Below are 20,384 nucleotides of genomic sequence, written 5' to 3'. Positions count from 1 at the left end.
ATGGCTCCAAGATTGAATGATGATTAGCCACATCCATTTTTACCAAAGAAAGGAAAAGATATGAATATATGTTTAGAGGAAGCAAATCCTGTGGGTGCAGATATGGTCTGTAGGACATTCCTCTATTGTTGTCATGCCCAAATACTGTTCCTTGTAGCCCCCTTACAGCACTATGACAGCTGCTTGGAAATTCAAAGGCAATTCTCCACCCTGATTCCAATTAAGAAGTAAAGAGAACCAGAATTATAAAACTGGATAGGAATCGCAGTTTTATAAAATATTTGGCAAGTACTGGTGAAGCAACTGAAAAACAGAAGCAATGATAGACATCATTACCAAATTGTACTTAGCTAATTTATCCGGTTACTCAGCTGAGGGAACATTTGTGCATGAAAGGTGCTTGGTCCATCCGAGTACTGATGGTCCAGAATCTGTTAATAATCTGTTATTATCAAAATCTGATAATACCAGATTATTAACTCTTGAGAGTCCCCTGGACTGCAAGGAGATCAAACGTATCCATTCTGAAGGAAATCAACCCTGAGTGCTCACTGGAAGGGCAGATCCTGAAGCTGAGGCTCCAATACTTTGGCCATCTCATGAGAAGAGAAGACTCCCTGGAAAAGACGCTGATGTTGGGAAAGTGTGAAGGCAAGAGGAGAAGGGGACGACCGAGGATGAGATGTCTGGACAGTGTCATCGAAGTGACCAACATGAATTTGACCCAACTCCGGGAGGCAGTGGAAGACAGGAGGACCTGGCGTGCTCTGGTCCATGGGGTCACGAAGAGTCGGACACGACTAAACGACTAACAAGAACAACTAACCTGTTGCTGAAGTTCTTTTTTTCTGCCTCTAGCTTCCTTCTCCCATCTTCCATTTTGTTTGCTTTGCTTCTTATGTTTGTTACTCTCTCATTCCTTCTCTCTTGCTCTCCTTTCCTGACCATCCAGGAATGTATTTCACATGTGACACCTCCATTTCTTCCTATTTTTCTACTGACTATAACTATACTGTAGAGAGCAACTGTAAGTAAAGAGACTATTTTCCACTTAAATTTTTTTAACCTATTAAGTTGCTGATCTCTTAACTAAAATATACAACTTGTCCCTTCAAACAGCCACAGTGCCAGAGGACTGGACTATAGCACATGTCACACCAATCTTTAAAAAGAGAAGGAGGGGGACCCGGGAAACTACAGGCCATGAGATGGTGGAGAGCCTCATCCAAGATAAAATCTTAAAACACATTCCCTCTCACGCAGTACCAGAACCAGGGGACATCCACTCAAACTGAGTGTTGGGAGAGTGAGAACAGACAAAAGGAAATATTTCTTCACCCAATGTGTTGTTAGTCTGTGGAACTCCTTGTCACAACTTGGAAGGGTTGTAGAGGAGTGTCAATAGAAGCTTCTCAGCGATTGTGGTGTCTCTAGGTGCCTGGGGGGGAACATTTGTGGTGGCACTCTTTGTGAGTGTATAACTTTTAACCCACTCTTCACCGAACTTTGAGGCATTGTAGAGGAGAGGCAGAGGAAGCTTAGATGGGGGCATTTTATCTCCCAACAAACTGATGATTCAAAAATTGCTAAAAATGTTATTATTATTATTATTATTATTATTATTATTATTATTATTATTATTATTATTATTATTATTATTATTATTATTATTATTATTAGTAGTAGTAGTAGTAGTAGTAGTAGTAGTAATAGTAGTAGTAGTAGTAGTAGTAGTAGTAGTAGTAGTAGTAGTAGTAGTGGTAGTAGTGGTAGTAGTGGTAGTAGTGGTGGTGGTGGCAGTGGTAGTGGTAGTAGTAGTAGTAGTAGTGTTGCTGCTATTGTTATTGTTATTGGTTTTTGTTGTTACTATTACTATTATTATTACTATTATTATTACTATTACTGTTGTTGTTGTTATTATTATTATTATTATTATTAGTAGTAGTAGTAGTAGTAGTAGTGGTAGTGGTAGTGGTAGTGGTAGTGGTAGTGGTAGTGGTAGTGGTAGTAATGGTAGTAGTGGTAGTGGTGGTGGTGGTGGTGGTAGTGGTAGTAGTAGTAGTAGTGTTGCTGCTACAGTGGGGTCTCTACTTAAGAACTTAATCCGTATTGGAAGGTGGTTCTCAAGTTGAAAAGTTCTTATGTTGAATCTGCATTTCCCATAGGAATGCATTGAAAACCATTTAATCCGTATCTGCTCTTTTCCGTCCATAGAAACTACAGTGGAACCTCTACTTAAGAACTTAATCCATTTTGGAATGGTGTTCTTAAGTTGAAACGTTCTTAAGTTGAAGCAAAATTTCCCATAGGAATGGACTGAAAACCAATTAATCCGTTCTGGCTGTTTTTTTGTTATGTAGAGGTGCGTTCGTACATTGAAGCATTAGTTCCCATAGGAACTAATGCAAAGCTGGTTAATGCGTACTCTACCACTAGGAGGAGAATTTTTTTTAACCTAAGATGACCTAAGGTTAAAAAAAGAGCAGGAAAGTTTTTTTTCCTGTTCTTATCTTGGATTTCTGTTCTCAAGTAGAAGCAAAATTTAGCAAATGGAGCTGTTCTTAAGTTGGATTGTTCTTAAGTAGAGACGTTCTTAAGTAGAGACCCCACTGTATTGTTATTGTTATTGGTTTTTGTTGTTACTACTACTATTATTATTACTATTATTATTATTACTGTTGTTGTTGTTGTTGTTGTTGTTGTTATTATTATTATTATTATTATTATTATTATTATTATTATTATTATTATTATTATTATTATTATTATTATTATTATTATTATTATTATTATTATTATTATTATTACAGTAAACCACTTAGAAGTCCTCTATACATGTAGAAAACCCTGGAAAACCCATCCCAGGGTTTTCTACATGTATAGAGGACTTCAACGTGGTTTTCAGTTCCCTTCTTCCCTTTTGGACAGTGCAGTTTGCTCAAGGATCAAGAGGCTGGCTCTTATGGAAGATGGGGAACTGAACTTCCAACTCTCAACTCCGCAGCCAGATACCCAACTCACTGTTATTTGAGATGTGAAATTCCTTTGTAGATGTAGTCTAGAGGGGCGGGGTAAAAATCGAATAAGTAAATAAATAAACTTGGTGTGGATGTTGCTTCATTTCTTTGAATCTGATGTGAATCAAATGAATCTGAATCATACTGCTTACCTCTTTGGTTTATATTGGGTTGTGAACAATGTTACCTCTAATTATCAGCCCCACTGGGCAGAGCTCCGCCCCCTCTCATGTGTGGCTCCGCCCCCTGACTGGAACCAATGGAGCTGGGAACACTCAGCTGTGGGCACATGAAGGAGGATGAAAACTGCATTGGGGGGCGCTCAAAGTCAAATGTGCTCATGCAGCCACACACCTTAGAAGGAAGCATGGTCCTGCTGTTGCATCAAAATCTTCACATACTTTAAAAAGTACTATTATTGTACCTTTTTTGTGCTTCTTTAAGCTATTTTTGTTTCAGATGTTGCTGTGAATGTTTTTTTTAATGAATATATTTTGTGCAGTATACACTTCTTGTGTTGTACGCCCTTTAGTTTCCTAAAACTTGGAGGAGGCTTTGCAAAGACGAGTCTCACTGTGACAAAATGTGCATAGCTTTGCAAGAAGCCCAGAAAGTGCAAACAAGATACACTGGATGAGAATGTCAAACCCAACCAAAATTCTTTCAATCCCTATGTATCTCTAAAGAGCCAGAGAGCAAGCAGGTTTGAAGAGCACTCCCTTATCCACTCTGTTTTTATGAACTTTGGTGCAGCTACATTTTGCTTCCAGAATTCTACAAGCAGCAAGTTTATTTTAAATGTGTTAGCTTAAATGAGTTATCCCAGTTATTCCGTCCTGGACCTGTGCAGCTGTAATTTTCTAGCACCTCTGAGGTGCAGGTCTGCATTCAATTTAAGTTAATCTTTCTTCAGCTGTCAGTGTCAGCCCTATTGTCAGAAACTCCATCCGGCATCAGTTGGTGATCCTCACGGATGGGTTTGTTATTGACTTTAGAAGCAGGAGGGCTTTCAGCTGCTCTTCGGCTGCTGTGCTCCATGTAGTGCTGGCAATTTACAAATTTCAGGCATATACATGTGTGTGTGTGTCCGCACATACACTTTTCTGACTAAAAGAGTTATGATGCAGTAAATGTAAGAAAGAGATGAAAACTGAACCGAGGGAAAGTATGCAGTGAAATGGATAATTGGATTTCATGTATCGATGTTGTTTTATTTTACTCTAATCTCCCTCTCTCTCTTTTAACACAACATACCAGATTTATATATATATGAATCCATTTCTAATTTATATATATATAAATTCATTGATTTAATGGATTTCTAACCCAGCTTTGAGGACATATTGCCCTTGAAAACATGGGTTACAGAGGACAAGGTGTAGTAAGCAATGATACTGAAAAAGCAAATTTAATTTAGATTCCTGTTGTTCCAAATTGTCTCATGCAACAGGCCATATCATGAGTAGTTTGACTTCAAGAGAGTGTATTTCTGTTGATGTTCAGAGTGTTTTTGACAGAAGCTCCTAGTTTGCTCCAACCACTATGGGTTGTTGGCATTTTTTCCGAGTTCTAGCATTACATCCGGCGCCGTGGAATAATGTCCTTTGGATCTAGGGTCCTTTGGATCTGCTGCCTGATACAGATCTCCAGACTAGATTGGGCCAATAGTTCTAAATAGGCAAAAAACAATCAAGCTGCAAGAGGGGTATCCTCATCCTCCCGACTTTCCTCCAATGACAGTGTATGTGTCTCTCTTTCCCCCCACTTTACAAGAACTCTGTGAGGTACGTCAGGCTGAGATCACGTGATGAGAGAAAGGTTATTCGGGAAGCTTATGGCTCAGTCAAGAATGCAACCAGAATCTTTCATGTCACAATCATTCATTTTTAAATAACTGTATCTACAGGTGCTCCTGAAATCCTCACATTGTTTGCAGAAAGGAAAACAGGGGCAACTACCTCTCCAAACTACTTCATATGTGGGGAGGCGGATTTTGCTAACAGGCTTTCAAAGGTGGAACTCTGACTGTCAAGAAGTTCTTCCTAAAATTTAGGCACAATCTCCTTCCCATTAATCAGCCTCACCATTATCAGTGGTGGTAGTACAGCTGGTACTTTTGCCTGTTTGCTTACTTATCTTTTCTTCTTGTTGTTTTTCCCCATCCTAGCAGCACAAAATGACTATCTTGGCAGCTTGGCTACCATTTTGAATCATCTACAATACCCCAAATGTAGGATTATTGTGGTGGTGGCAGGTGGCCAATCTCACCTTTGGGGAGAATGTTCCACCCAGCAGACAGCTGCTGTGCTGCTGCTTCCAAAGCCAGGTAGAGAAAATGCAAGGAAATCTCAAGTATTTCTTCAGGAAAACAACAAAGGTCTTCAGAGAAATTTTGTCTCACTTCTCATTTTCATGCCTTTCACCTCTGTAGAGCATCCTAACCAGAAAGCTATTTGTTTGTGTGTCTGTTTGAAGCTAAACCTAAACTTTTGAAATAAGTCAGCAGTGTTGTGAGTTGATATTGGCACCTGGCAGAATTATGAAGCTGCGAGACGCTAGCTTTTCCCCTCTGCAATGATAAAATTGATTTGATTTCTGTGGAGCTAATCTGGAGAGTGGCACAAGTGAATTGTCTCCTTGTGTGATATTGAAATAAAGAGTTTGCAAGGAGGGAAGCAGATTCTCCAAGCTGTTCTCAGTCTCGGTGAGTTAGTGTCCTTGTTCATTGATTTCTCTTGGTAGGTGTCACTTCTAGTTACAATTTCATCAACAACATTTCCACCCCATAACTTTGGTGTTAGCGGCTTTTCCAGGCAATACTTTTCTTAAGGATATTGTTGGTAAATCAATGTATTTCTCTCTTTGCTTGCATGATGATGATGACGACGACAATGATGGTGATGATCATTAAGCAATTAACAGTAGACTACCACACACCTATAGGATAACTATAGAAATGACTGTAGAAAAAGGGGCTGGACATGTTTCACCTAACTCAAGGGTAAGCAATATTATTCAGCTTTAGGATCAAATTTAGTTTCAGACAAATACTCTAGGGCCATATTCCAGTGGTGGCACAGCTGGAAACAAAAGAATGTCATGAAACAGGCACACAGACACACTCACTCACACACAGAGACACAGACACACAGACACAGATAATCACACACACACACACACACACACACAGAGAGAGAGAGAGAGAGAGAGAGAGAGAGAGAGCATAATTTATCTTGAAGATCTTACCTCCCTTGGCTAACCCTCAGGATAAGCAAGCCTTCAGGACAGGGGGAAATGTACATAAAGGGGAGGCATAGTTATGGAACTATGGTTTGGAGAGACATTATCTTTCACTAAAGCTCAGAGATTTAGCCTGATTGAACTGCAGTCCTCGTTGTGCTGTGTGCTCTGTACCAGTGGTTCTTAACCTTTGTTACTCGGACGTTTTTGAACTGCAATTCCTAGAAACCCCAGCCAGCACAGTTGGTGGTGAAGGCTTCTGGGAGTTGCAGTCCAAAACTCCTGAGTAACCCAAGGTTAAGAACCAGTGCTCTGTACAATCAAGTCAGACCCAACTTAATAGTGGCCCTATTTTTTTGAAAAAAGTGTAGGTTTTCAAGGTGAGTGAGATAAGGGGTGGTTTTACCAGTTCCACTTCCCTGGTAAATTTCCATGGCCAAGCAAGAATTCTAACCCCCCTCAGAGTCCTAGTCCATCAATCTATCCACTACAAGACCCTGGGTATTCTCACCTTGGGAATTCTCATTTTATGACCTAAAAATGAGGATTAACAATACATCATATCTGAAGCTATTTACAGAAGCATTTTCCCCTTTGTCTATTATTGCTGCATGAGAGTGCAGTAATATATATTGTGCAGTAGAGCAAATCTACATCCTGCAAGGCCATTCTAAAAACATGGGCACCCCAACAAAAACAAAAAAGATAATTTTGAAACTGGATTTCAGAGCACCACCAAATTTGGCACAGATGTAGCAGATAGTGTGCTCTCCCAAAGTTGCAGAAGTTTGGACAAAGAGTTTTTAGGTTCTGATTTTTTAAAAGTAAAACAGTTTTAGCACACATACCCATTGCAGACATTGGCAACCTTTATTGTCCTCAGATTTAAAACAGGTCAGGTAAATTTAAAGGGCAATCTTGCTTATCTTGAAAGAGAATGGTTAGTTCCAGCCCCTCTTTTAATTTGGAAGGAATCAAGGCTTCTGGAGGCTTAAACACTGAAGCACAAAAAAGGGAGTTTCAGTAGTGAAAAACTGGGACCCTTATGAACTCTGTGGAACAGGCTTAGCAGTAGGAACCAGTGTTCCACATTAGATACATTGTTGCAATGGCAGTATGTTATAGAACAATCTGAACTTTTTAACACCTTCCTGGCTAAACAGGCATGAAAAGACATTCTGATTCTGGTTGTAAACATATTTTAAAAGATGTTAAAAAAAGAAACGAGAACAAATATTCAGAAGCTCACTTGTTTAAGCTGTGAAATCACTGTTTTATTGCTTTGTGGATCATCTCACTTGATGTTAGCAGAGCTTTGGTGCCTATTCCACCTATCTTCTCACTATACCTTCGTCTGGGAATTAAGAAAAAACTCCAAAGATGCTACGCACCATCAAATCACTTCTGATGTGCGGTGACTATGCAAGTTAATGAACAAACACGTCTTGCAAACTAACAGTTGTTGTGTCCTTTATTGAGTCAATCCATCTCATGTTAGGTCTTCCTCTTTCCCTACTGCACTCCAACTTTTCATTTAGTCCATTCCACTTTTCCATTTAGTTTATTCTTGTCACTTCCATATTTTCATTATACTGTATATAACACAAAGTGAGTACACCCCCTCACTTTCATAAATATTTTAGTATATCTTTTCATGTGGCAACACTGAAGAAATGACACTTGGCTACAATGTAAAGCAATGAGTATACAGCTTGTATAACAGTGTAAATGTGCTGCCCCCTCAAAATAACGCAACATACAGCCACTGATGTCTAAACCGCTCGCAACAAAAGTTGCAGAAGACCATCTGAAAAACACCTTCTCTGTTTCTGATCACTGGTCCATCTAGCAAAGGACTACCTGTGCCAGGTACACATTTCTTTCACAAGTCTATATGACGGTGGAATTGCAATGGCAGAGAGAAACTGGAACTAGAGATGCCATTTGGAGAGGAGACACATTGGGCAGGAGAACAAATCTTATTCCAAATTCCAACATGCACTTTTCTCCCTAAGATAACATGAACACACAGTTTCAGGAAACTTGTTATTTCTGCTGGAATAGTGTAATTTATCACCAACCATGCTTCTGGTCTGAAACGATACAGTCCAGGAATGGTTGAGGTCCATGTTATCCTATCTTAGACAGCTTTTTTTGCACATTATTTGGCTGCTATGCACTGTATTTTTCCTTTTGTCTGGTGCAACGTGGTTTACGGAATATTAAAAAGTACACTGCTTGTATACCACCCATAGTGCTTAAAGTGCTCTCTGGGTGGTTTACTTTTGTTTTTTAATTATACAGGCTATACATTGCCAACCAAGCAGTTCAAAAGCATGTAAAATGTGAGTAGATAATTAGGTACCACCATGGTGGGAAGGTAACAGCGTTCTGTGTCTAGTCACGCTGGCCACGTAGCCACGGAAACTCTCTATGGACAAACGTTGGCTCTACAGCTTGGAAACGGGGATGAGCACCGCGCCCTAGAATTGGACACGACTGGACATTTGTCAAGGGGAACCTTTACCTTTACTTATACATTACCAACCCCAACCCTAGCATGCTGGGTATCCATTTTACTGACCTTGGAAGGATGGAAAGCTGAGTGAACCTCAAGCTGGCTGTCAGAATCTACGGGGATCAAACACTGACCATGAGCAGAGTTTTTACTGTAATCCTGTAGTTTGACCACAGTGCCATGAGTCTCTCTTATGCAGTTTAATGGAGAAAATGAAACGTGATAGATCTCTAGACATGAGAACAAAAGATTTCTGAGAATTCTTCAACCAGTTCCAAAGCAGAGGCACTTGTATGGATGATTTCATCAGATTTCTCGGAGAAGAGGAGACAGTAGCTAAAATCCTGTTGCTTCGAATAGTAAATCATGCTTGAATAGGCCCATAGAATCAATGAGGATGCAGTGAGTCAATTCCTCTGTAAATTCCATTGTTTTAAATGGCAATTATTTAACAGTTCCTTTGATGAGTCTCAGAATTAGCAGGAACAGTGCACAACTCCTTGTATCCCCACCCCCAAGTATTATTGCTGTTCTTTTGTTTCTTTTTGCTGCTGTGTCATCACACCCTGACTGCTGTTTTTCATCCTTCCTTGGTCTTAGCATTTCCCAGGGAGATGTGGGGGAATGGCTTGCAACCAGAAAAAAACATGGTGAATATTTAGCGACAATCCTCTAAAGAGCCTGTTGTTTTTTGGAAGGAAGAGAAGAGCTGAGAAATTTTCTCTGAAGGGAAATCTGTACAATTTTGACTCTACTGCTTTTGGATCATAGACATGTTTGGTTGCATCTTTGGGACATTAAAGATGTTCTGTTTCTTTAAAAAGTCACAATGTGCTTCATTCTCTCTGCATAAGAAGGTGCTTGGAAATCATGCTTGCTGTAGCAACAAAAAGTAGCCTTCCGAAATTAGCAATTTGTTTTTTCAGCTGCCTATTAACTGTGTCCTTCTGGATGTCAAATTTCATCTAGTTTTTATTTGTTTATTTATTTAACTGGTGGATATTGTATTGTGGTGGATATTGTATTGTATACAAAAGGATGAACTCCCAGCAGTGGCAAAATACTTTGCTGTGTTAGCACCTCAGACGTTACACCTTGCCATGCTGTGCGGAGGCTGAACAGTCTTGTTTCCTAACACTTGGGCCTGTCCTACTTCTTTTTGGGTAAGAGCCACAAAATTGAACACCACACATTCACATTTTCCCCCTATGGTTCGGAGACACCTGTTAAGTCATCAAGAAAACCTCTTCCTGTCAACAGTGAAGGGCCCTGCTGAGGAAGCAAATCTCTATTTGTCTCATCCTTCTAGGCTAAATAAAGAATAATGAATTGCAGCTTCCTCCTCTCATCAAGGATGGTGAGGAATTTCCTGATGATTTTTATAGCATTCTTACATTGTTGAGAAAGATGCTTTGTGCAAAAGTGTGGATTTTGTGCAAACGTGGCTATTTTTTGCACGGTCACCAAATTCATACAATGTACACGGTTGTGCAAAAGGGCCCAAAATTAGAATTGTCATTTTTAATTTTTTATTAAAAATTAATATGATACAATATACAAAAGCAGGGAATAGTTATAAACCATCAAACCCTACATAGTAAGTATATGAAATGGTATTACTAGTAAACATAATCCATCTTTCCATGGACTAGCATGAAGGGCTGGGGGGGGGGGTTTCCTAAGAGAATCAGTCTGATTTAATTCAATACTGAATGAAAAGAAGCCAGGTTTTGTCAAACAAGTCTATAACGGAATTCTGAGAGTGGGCAGTAAGTTTTTCCATCAGAACGTATTTCCTTACCCTAGAATTTTCATTTTATTTAAGAATCTGAGTCATATTTCTTAAGGGATGTGGTGGCGCTGTGGGCTAAACCGCAGAAGCCTGTGCTGCAGGGTCAGAAGACCAGCAGTTGTAAGATCGAATCCACGCAATGGAGGGAGCTCCCGCCACTTGTCCCAGCTCCCGCCAATCTAGCTGTTCGAAAGCATGTAAATGTGAGTAGATAAATAGGTACCACCTCGGTGGGAAGGTAAAACGGTGTTCCCTAGTCACGCTGGCCACGTGACCACGGAAACTGTTTTCAGAGAAGCGCTGGCTCTACGGCTTGAAAACAGGATGAGCACCACCCCCTAGAGTCAGACACGACTGGACTGAAAATATCAAGGGGAACCTTTACCTTTACCTTTTACATATTTCTTAGCAGACAAACGGTCTTTCTGCGCCTGTTCTCTGTCTTTCTTACACTCTGTCTGTCTATCTGTACATGCACGGATATGCATACATGTGTATGCTTTTCCTTTCTCTCACTCTTAGCTGTGAGGAACTGAGGGATCTGAGGGCTTTAAAATCCCATGAGATTGTTTATTCATTTATTTATTTAGAATATTTTCTCCCCCAAGGCAGCTTACATCACTAAAAGACAAAATAAAAGCTAACAGCAATAAATATGTCACAAATCAATGAGAATGGGGAATTTAGCATGTATTCTCTCTATTCCTACAGCCTGGTGAGACAAAGAAGATTTTAAAGCTCCTGGCTATAACCACTTTCCAGCAAAGCCAGATTTATAAAGATTTCTCCATGAGTGTGTGATACAAGAAGGACTCAGTAGGCAAAGAACTGGTCAGCAAGCCTGTTCTCGCTGGTGGCATCTGGAGCCCTGGATTCCCCTTAATGGTCTCCTCCAGCTCAGAATGGTGCCTCAGTTGTGGCTGGCATGTTGCCGTCTGATGCTACACATGCACATGGGACTGTCCATGCATGTACAAATACATGTGCATTTGCAGGTAATCACAATAAACAGGAATCAAGGCTGGGCTCCAGAAGCTCTACAACACAGAAGATGACAGTAAATAGCGACATGAGGTAAAGAAGGAGATATTTTTCCAGCTACCTGGAGAATAAATGAAAATAAATGAGAAAATGCTTTGCAGAGAAACAGACCATTGCGCTGCTTCTGTTAAATATATGAATTCTTCCTTATCTCCTCCTCAGAAATCACAAACTTATTCTCCTTGACTAGGGTGAGGCTTAAGTATTTTATAGCACTCATAAGAGGACCAGAACAATTTTTGTGCATACTTAGCAAATTTATCCAAATAACAGAAATTGCTCCAAAAAGACAATAATTGCTTCTTATTTACAGTACATTGAATTTTTATGAACGAGGAGCATTGAATGGGTTGTTTGCTTCCTGAACAGCCAGCCAATCATTCTCTGCTTGCTGTCTGTATGCTTGGCTTCTCTGAGAAGATACTGGTTTTGTGCAGAGAAATTTTGTACAAATTGTGGAATGTTTGCCAAAAAACAAACAAACAAAAAGAGCTTCTTTTCTTGCTCTTATCTGGAGAGGACAACTCTCACAGGGCATGAACATTTCAAAATTATGTGCCTTATCAAGGAAGGCAAAATTGATGAGGATAAAACAGACCTAGACTGATAAGAATGGAGAGTTAAGAGAGTCATCGTTTTTAACCACCTTCAGCTCATTTTGGTCACCCCAAATTGCAAGAACTTTGTACATTTTGAGGTTTGAAGCTTTTTTAAAGCCTTAACTGGAAATGTGGGGGGGGATCTGAATTCTGGATATTCTTCACCCAAAGCATGAGCTTTATAAGGAAACCATGGCTCTTCTCCAGCAGATATAGAGCCTCGGCTGGTTTCCCACTGAGAAAATAAACTTGACACACATCCACATAAAAAAGTTGAGTATTTGAAAAATCAGTGCTGCTTGCGCACATTTATTCATATCAGCCATGTGTATGCATGAGACACTTCCAGGCTGATCCCTCATTCCAACACATGTGGACTATGGGGACTGAATATGTTACAAAACCATGTCTGATCCCTGAAATAAATTCCTTTTGGATGCAGATAGGTTAGCAGTAGATGCCGTACCACGTCCTTTGCCCTGACAGGTATTGATTCTATGGGAGATACTGTTGGCCTTTTAAAATAAAATATGCCTTAACTTTATCATGAAAGGTTAAAGCATATTGTAGCTATTAATTTACCACTGTTACCACTGTTTCTGCAAAGTGTGTTGGTTCAGTAATTTACTAGATTCCCGACAGATAAATTGTGTCATGTTCAATTCAGAAAATAGAAGTGCAGCACATCTTTAACACCCTGCAGTTGCTCTCACTGAATCACAGGGGCTTTGGCATGGCAAGTGGAGAAAAAAGCCATAAGAGATTTAGAACAGGCCCACTTTCTTAAATGGTGCTAAGAATGCTTCGTCTCTCATTTTATACACGAGACCAACATTTCTGAAATCCCAGTATTATTTCCCAGAAACCTGACAGCTTAAAGTTGGCTCATGGGTTCTTTCAGGATCAAGTCCCAGAGATGGATTGCTCTGGTCTTTATGTAATGCCTCATTTTCAACCATTCCTTGCTGGTGGGAGCGCTTCAGCTCTACAGGAAGGCAGTCTCCTATATAACTTTCAGATATATTGGACTACAATTCTCATCATCCTGAACACAGGTCATAGTGCTAGGGCTGGCAGGAGATTTGTCTCTCAAAAAGTCTTTCTTTACTGTTGCAGAGTTTTGGATTTTTTGTTAAATTCCCCTAGCTGTGCAGCAGAAGTGCAGAAATCCACAGAGAAGAATAGCTTCATGGTCTCCAGAGTGATCCACCCCTTTTGTTAATAGGCTGGCACTTGCAGTCTCAACAGATTGCTCTGAGACAATAGTAGAAGAAAGAGTAACATGTTCCATTGCTTACAATTGAACAGATGAAACAGCAAACCGACAAACATGACTATTTTAAGGAACAAACTCCAGAGAGGGGAAAAGCACACTGAGCAAAGAGGTGGGCTCTCTTTGAATTCAGAGGCAGACCAGGAACGATTGGTTAGCACTGGACAGATTGACAGTTATCCCAGCCCAGAAAGGTCCCTCCTAGCTGAACAAACTACAGGCGGCATGTGAGGTTGCAAAAACTCCCAACATCTACTGCCACACTCTAAATGCTTTCTCGCCATGGGTTGAGCATCCATTAAGTAGCTGCATCAGGTTTTGATTTCAGATGAGACACAAGTTTATCGGTGTCATGGTTCTTATAGAAGGAAACCTTTTTGTTACCTTTTATGACTCCCTGCAAGACAGATTGCAGCTTCTCTTGGGAATATGTATATTAGTGAGGCTCATGGTGTGTGCCGGAGAAATCAATGCACAGAAAAGCAGGCGTACATTTTAAAAATGAGAAATGCAATTGGAGCAAACACACCTTTAGCAATGCGAAATGCTGAGCAGATTAATGCATGCACTGAGGAAAATGCATAACTAAATGCATACATTAGGAAATTGCTGCTATGTGCCGATTCCTATGCATTGGGCGGGGGAAGAGAAGAGAAAGAATTTGGGAAGTCTGATATGAAGAAAGGAGGTGAAAAGAATGCAGCTGGGATTCTGAAATGGCATGAATCAAATCGCAGGATTTCCCCCCCACATCTCTAGTGCAAGGGCTTTGGAAATTTAGACTGCTTTGTCATTACCATCTTTTCTGCCTCTCTGAAGCTTGGATAAGTTAGGCTCACATCCCCGTTCTGATGTCTTTCTGAAGGCTTTAAAAAGAGAAAGATGACAACAGCTTCTGTTCTCCACATCTGTGATCAATTCTCTGCTTCTTGATTCTTTCTTTTTCTCCCTGAGAATGTGAGGGTCTCAAAAATATGGCAGTTCCACCTCTAGGACTAATCACCTGCAACACGACATTTGCGAGGTGGAAAATCACTTCGGGCCTGGTTCTCTTGTTGCAATCAGATTGGTGTCATTCCTGTGCAGATCAATTTGAAGACATTTTTAAAATAGTTCACTGCTCCAGACAGACACCTAAATGTTCAAGATCTGGAACAACATTGTCTGCATGGATGATACACATTTGAATAAAAAGTACTCCAGATAAATGAGCTGCAGGGACGACACCAGCATAACCATCTTTTTAGGAGAAGAAAATAGCTTACAAAATTGCAAATATAGATGAAGAATCCATACCTTAAATCCACGGTGGGCAGTGCATCCTCAGTTGCCTGTAATCATAGTAGTGGACTCTCCCTCCCCCACCAGGTTGGTTCATTATAACATATCCTTGCCACCTTTGGCCCTCCATATTGTGTTGAACTATCGGATCCTTTCAATCCTAGCCACCACAACTACCCTGTTTTCCTGAAAATAAGACCTACCCTGAAAATAAGTCCTAGTATGATTTTTCAGGATGTTCGTAATACAAGCCCTACCCCAAAAATAAGCCCCCGTTAAGTGGAACCCTGCTCTCCACCCTTGTGCAGCAAGCAGAAGAAGACGGCAAGACTATATTTGAATAAATGTAGATTGTTGTACATGAAAAAAAAATCCCCTGAAAATAAACCCTACTGCATTTTTGGAGCAAAAATGAATATAAGACCATGTCTTATTTTCGGGGAATGATGAGGAATGATGGGAACTGCACTTCAGGAATGCCTTGAGGGCCATATGTTGTATACATTTGCCTTAAATGGCGCAACTTCTTGACCAACATTAGCCATCATGGGCAAGACGAGGTGGGAAATTATACCTGTGCTTCTTCTCACCAAGATGTTAATGGAAGGACTACAAAACTTCATTCAAGACAGGAAGACATGTGTATCTTTGTGCAGTGTTTAATTCTGCATCCATGTGCACTAAGAAAACACTAAATCTTTCCAGAGTTGGTCCTGCTCCTAAACAGAATGGAGCAATTGGCTCAGATAGCCGAGTTAGGTTCTTATTAAGAGGTTAGTTATCCAGCTAATTAATCCATTATTACTATTTTGGGTATTTTGTTTTGTTTTAACTTTCCTGGAAAGAAAAATCAGCGTTCTCTCTCAAACACCAAATTAAAATCTTGACATGAACTTAACAAGGGAAGTACAGTTTGCTGCTCCACCTTAAGCAGCATAATTGACATTGACAGACTGGCTGTCAATATGAATATAGCCAGATCATGATTTTCAATGTGACGTTCTTCTAACATAAAGGAGGAGTATATTCACCCTTGAGTAAGACACCACACCTAAATAATCCAGATATATTCATATCTACAAGGATTAATTGCACACTTTGCATCAAGATGTTAAGATAGACACGGACACACAGATAGACACACACACACACAAACAGAGAGAGAGAAATAATTCAGAGAAAGCCAATATGTGAATAGGTTTATAAAATTTACTGCATTCAGTCAAGGATTTGAACATTCTTCCTTCAAAATCACATACTGCCTAACCTGTGTCTGTGTCACTTCTTTCTGCCTTTTTTCTTAAGCCTATTTCACAACATGCCCATGTTAATTTGCAGTTTAAAAATGTGCAGGAAAACATACAATTAAATCAAGAATTGAAATACAAGTTTTGGCAATATTTTCTTGCAAAGTGTCTTTTCCAAACATATTTTGACTTAGAAGATACATTTTAAATGCATTAGGATAATTTTTTGAGATGCGGTCTGCATTGCGAAATGCAAAGAAACACACACATGAAAGATAAGTGCAACAACGTTATGTTGAGCTCCAGGCCTTCTCAAGATGTGTGGGTAGGTTGTTTTGTCTTAGAACTGGTACGATCAAATTTCTCAAGCATTCTTAAAATATGCATTAAGGGAAATGCATACAAAAATGCTGGGATGGAGCAAAACACAGAGAAGATATGTATTATCTTTAGCTTTTTGCTTTAAAAATTGCAAACTAATTCAGAAACGGGATAGGACAGACTTCTGCTTCAACAAATTCACAAGTTATAGAAGCTGAAATAGATTTGTTTCTCCCTGGCAAACGACTTGAATCTGCTATTCAAAATTCAGATGTGTGCTCCAGCAGATAAGTATCCAAAAAATTACAATGTCAATCTATGGAATGGGAACAAAACAAAGATCCTATGAAAACAAAACAACAACTCCCCCCCCCCTTTCCTGAAACAACGGGAAGATTTTACACAGTCTTCTGGCTGCTGGGTGTGCATTTTCAAATCCATTTTACAAAAGGAATAAATTAATCTTTGAAAGGTTCTGCCATCTTTATCCCAGCCTTTTTTATATTCTTTCTGTGCACAATATATTAAATCTTTATATGCAGAATAAACAGGCTTGGCTGTATGTGATTTCAAAAGAAGAATGTTCAAGTTCTTGACTGAATGCAGTAAATTTTAGGGTGGATTGTAATCCCATACACACATTGGCTTTTAGAATGCCTAAAAAATGTTCCCTGTCTACAAATCATTAAGTAAATGCAGTCAAAGTGTAGTTTTGCACAATAAAATGTCAACATTTTTTCCAGCAACAAATTTATCTCTCTGAGTAATTCCATCATAAATATGCCTCTGCCAAATATTCTTTAACTTAATGTAGTATGTAGGACTTTACAATATTAATTCATTTTCTACTTACGACAATCAGGTTTTAATATGAGCTGATTGAAGTGGCACAATGGATTCATTGAGGCCCTTAAAAGCTTTTATAGCACCACACTAAAAGGTGTATTAAAAATGAGAAAAAATGGATTTTGCATAGCTGTAAATCAGGGGTTTTAATAAGATATTTAAATTGTGCATAAAGAGATTTTTAATGTGGGAGGTTCCAGTCGGTTTTGAAAGAACTTTTAATATAGGACATATAGCATCCGAGAAGCACTGTAGTTTGTGCAGTTCAAAATTTCTCCATAATGGTTTATGGATGAGATATGTACTGTTCTTCTGAAACTACTTTCTCCACCAGCCTTTGCAGTGTTTTTTAATGGCTTGTTGAGTAGGTGGTGGTGATGGAATCCATCATATGATGCAACGGCCGATAGTAGTGCAATGTGGAAAACCTGGCTATTTGCCATGCGCTTGGTGAGTACAGCTTTATGAAATGCTGAGGTGCTTTTCAAAATATTAGTTTGGTACCCTGGCTGCACACTGGTGAGAATTTTGTTTGGGGTTACCAAAACTCCTCTTTTTGGGAGATGAAATGTAAGGTAAAGGTAAAGGTTCCCCTTGACACTTAGTCCAGTCGTGTTCAACTCTACGGGGTAGTGCTCATCCCCATTTCTAAGCCATAGAGCCAGTGTTTGTCTGTAGACAGTTTCCATGGTCACGTGGCCACCATGACCAGACACAGAACACCGTTATCTTCCCACCGTGGTGGTACCTATTTATCTACTCGCATCTTTACATGTTTTTGAACTGCTAGGTTGGCTGGAACTGGGATAAGCAACGGGAGCTCGCTTCGTTGCATGGATTCGATCTTACGACTGCTGGTCTTCTGACCTTGCAGCACAGAGGCTTCTGTGGTTTAACTCACAGTGCCACCCTGCCCCATAGGAATGGAAAGCACTTGATGTTTAAAGCATTCAGAAACAGGTCAGCAGGTGGACCTTGCGCCTTACATTCAGAAAGTGTGGACAAAGTGCAGACAGAGGGTTACAAATGGCACGTGGGAATATTATTGAACACCCCCCCCAATCCGGCCCCTACAATTCCCTAAATCTTCCTTGCTGAAATGAGAGTTACATCCAGAATCTCATTTTCTACCCCACTTCCCACATCACCACTACTCAAGTCCCTCCCCCGAAAATGACCCTTTCTGAGGTTGCTACCCACTTGCTATTTCAATTTCTCTCTCTCCTTTTTTTTTAATTTGGGGAGTTGGTACAGCCCCAAGAGGATCTTGCAGGAGGGAATTTGGTTCCTGAACCTCATGGACCACCACTGCTTTAGATCAGTGGTTCTTAACCTTTGTTACTCGGATGTTTTTGAACTGCAACTCCCAGAAACCCCAGCCAGCACAGTTGGTGGTGAAGGCTTCTGGGAGTTGCAGTCCAAAACTCCTGAGTAACCCAAGATTAAGAACCAGTGCTTTAGATCAGTGGTTCTTAACCTTTTTGAAAGAAACGCCCCCTTGAGCCATTGAGGAAGTTATCATCGCCCCCCTCCCCACGGTGATGATATCTTATTTATTTATTTATTTATTTATTTATTTATTTATTTATTTATTTATTTATTTATTACACTTAAATCCAATGACCCCTGAAAACAAAATTCAATTCCAAGAAAATGAAATGCCCCCCAAAAGTAACATTTAATGATTTAGTTGCAAGCGAATTTTAAGACTCAAAAAGAAATATAAAAAAGGCATAAAAACAAACCGCAATGCAGGAACTAAAAATTTCAAGACGAAAACTCTGAAACTAAATTAAGATTGGAGGAAAATATATATTCATGCACATTGTAAAAAGGCTGCAGCCATCTTCACAGGTTTGACTTGCTCCAGTGCCCCCCTACCGCCCCCCTTCTGCTCCAGCGCCCCCACACCGCCCCTTTTCGTTCTACCACCCCCCTGAAAAATGAAATCGCCCCCTGGGGGGCATTATCGCCCACGTTAAGAACCACTGCTTTAGATGATCATGGGAAGCACACATGTGATATTTTTCTAACTCTCTCTTCCACTCCATGCTTTACAGCTTCATTGCATGCTTTATTATCTTAAGATAATGATCCAACAGCTCCTAGTTCCTGAAAACACTGTTGTTATTGTGAATTGAATCAGTTGTGAAAATCTGCTCCAGAACTGCTTTAAATGTAGAAAGGCTGGGCCAGTGCAAAAGCATTTTGCCGTACTGATTATATTGCATGATTATGATTACATTGCATGGTACTCTGAGAATGTTTGGGAGAAGAGGAAGATATAAATAAATGTTGGAAATAATATTTGAGTATACAGTTAATGTTAGTGTTACAGAAAGTGCCAGGGGTTCTGAAAATGCAGAAGGGCATAGTGTTAAGTCCTTCATAAATGCAACTTCTAAGAGAATGTTACAGTTTAGAGTTTTCCAGTTCTGAATTCCACCAGCCAACTATGATTCCTTCAAGATATTCCAATATAGTCTGATTTCACAGCAAACCTGTATTTCCCTTTTCTTTGGCTACTGAGCATGCTCAGCTCTCAGTGATGAGTCATAGAGTCATAGAGTTGGAAGAGATCACTGAGGCCATCCAGTCCAACCTCCTGCCATGTGGGAACATCTATAGTTTGAGATCTTCAGGAGATTAACGGTTTGCTTTTCCCCTGGAAGGATTTTTTTGTGCTTCTTAAATCTTGAGGCTCTTCTGGGATATCTCACTTTTGTTTCACAGTGATTCCATTTTGGCAACAACCATATCAACCCTTATAGTTTCATGTTAGAAGGAGTGACATTCATGAGAATGCAGCTTAAACAATTCCTGAAGCACTGTTTTTGGGCAACCTTTATTCCTTTCTTTAGGAATTGTGAAGAAATCCACACTTTCATACATTTCTAGATGCTAACTATTTTGGCAATTATAATTATTTCCATTTGACTTATTTTTCCATTTATACTATCTGAAATATATTTGGTATTTTGGAGGGTAGATGGAGAGAGAGATTTTAATCCCCACTTCTAATGGCACATATACACCACGTGTCCCTCCCTACCTGTGATTCTGACAGTAGGGGCAGACTGAGTGATCTTACAGTTAACTGTACAAGAGTGCAATTATGTCTTTGTGCAGCAGAGAAAATCAATATTCTATAAGGCAGTTCTAAAAACAGGGGCAAGCCTAGCAAAAAATATAATTTCTAAACATTGTAA

General features: G+C 39.7%; 1 long non-coding RNA gene across 1 annotated transcript in view; it reads left to right on the top strand.

Annotated features, from left to right (window-relative positions):
* Positions 1-2,075: 2,075 nt before the first annotated feature.
* LOC144584457 (uncharacterized) overlaps positions 2,076-20,384 on the top strand; it is an 855,455-nt gene continuing 837,146 nt past the window's right edge. The window contains exon 1 of the long non-coding RNA XR_013538720.1: positions 2,076-2,611. This is a non-coding gene — a long non-coding RNA (uncharacterized LOC144584457). The remainder of the gene's footprint in view (positions 2,612-20,384) is intronic.

This window comes from Pogona vitticeps, chromosome 11 (assembly GCF_051106095.1).
Source record: "Pogona vitticeps strain Pit_001003342236 chromosome 11, PviZW2.1, whole genome shotgun sequence".
NCBI lineage: Eukaryota > Metazoa > Chordata > Lepidosauria > Squamata > Agamidae > Pogona > Pogona vitticeps.
This window is presented reverse-complemented; position numbering and strand designations above follow the sequence as displayed.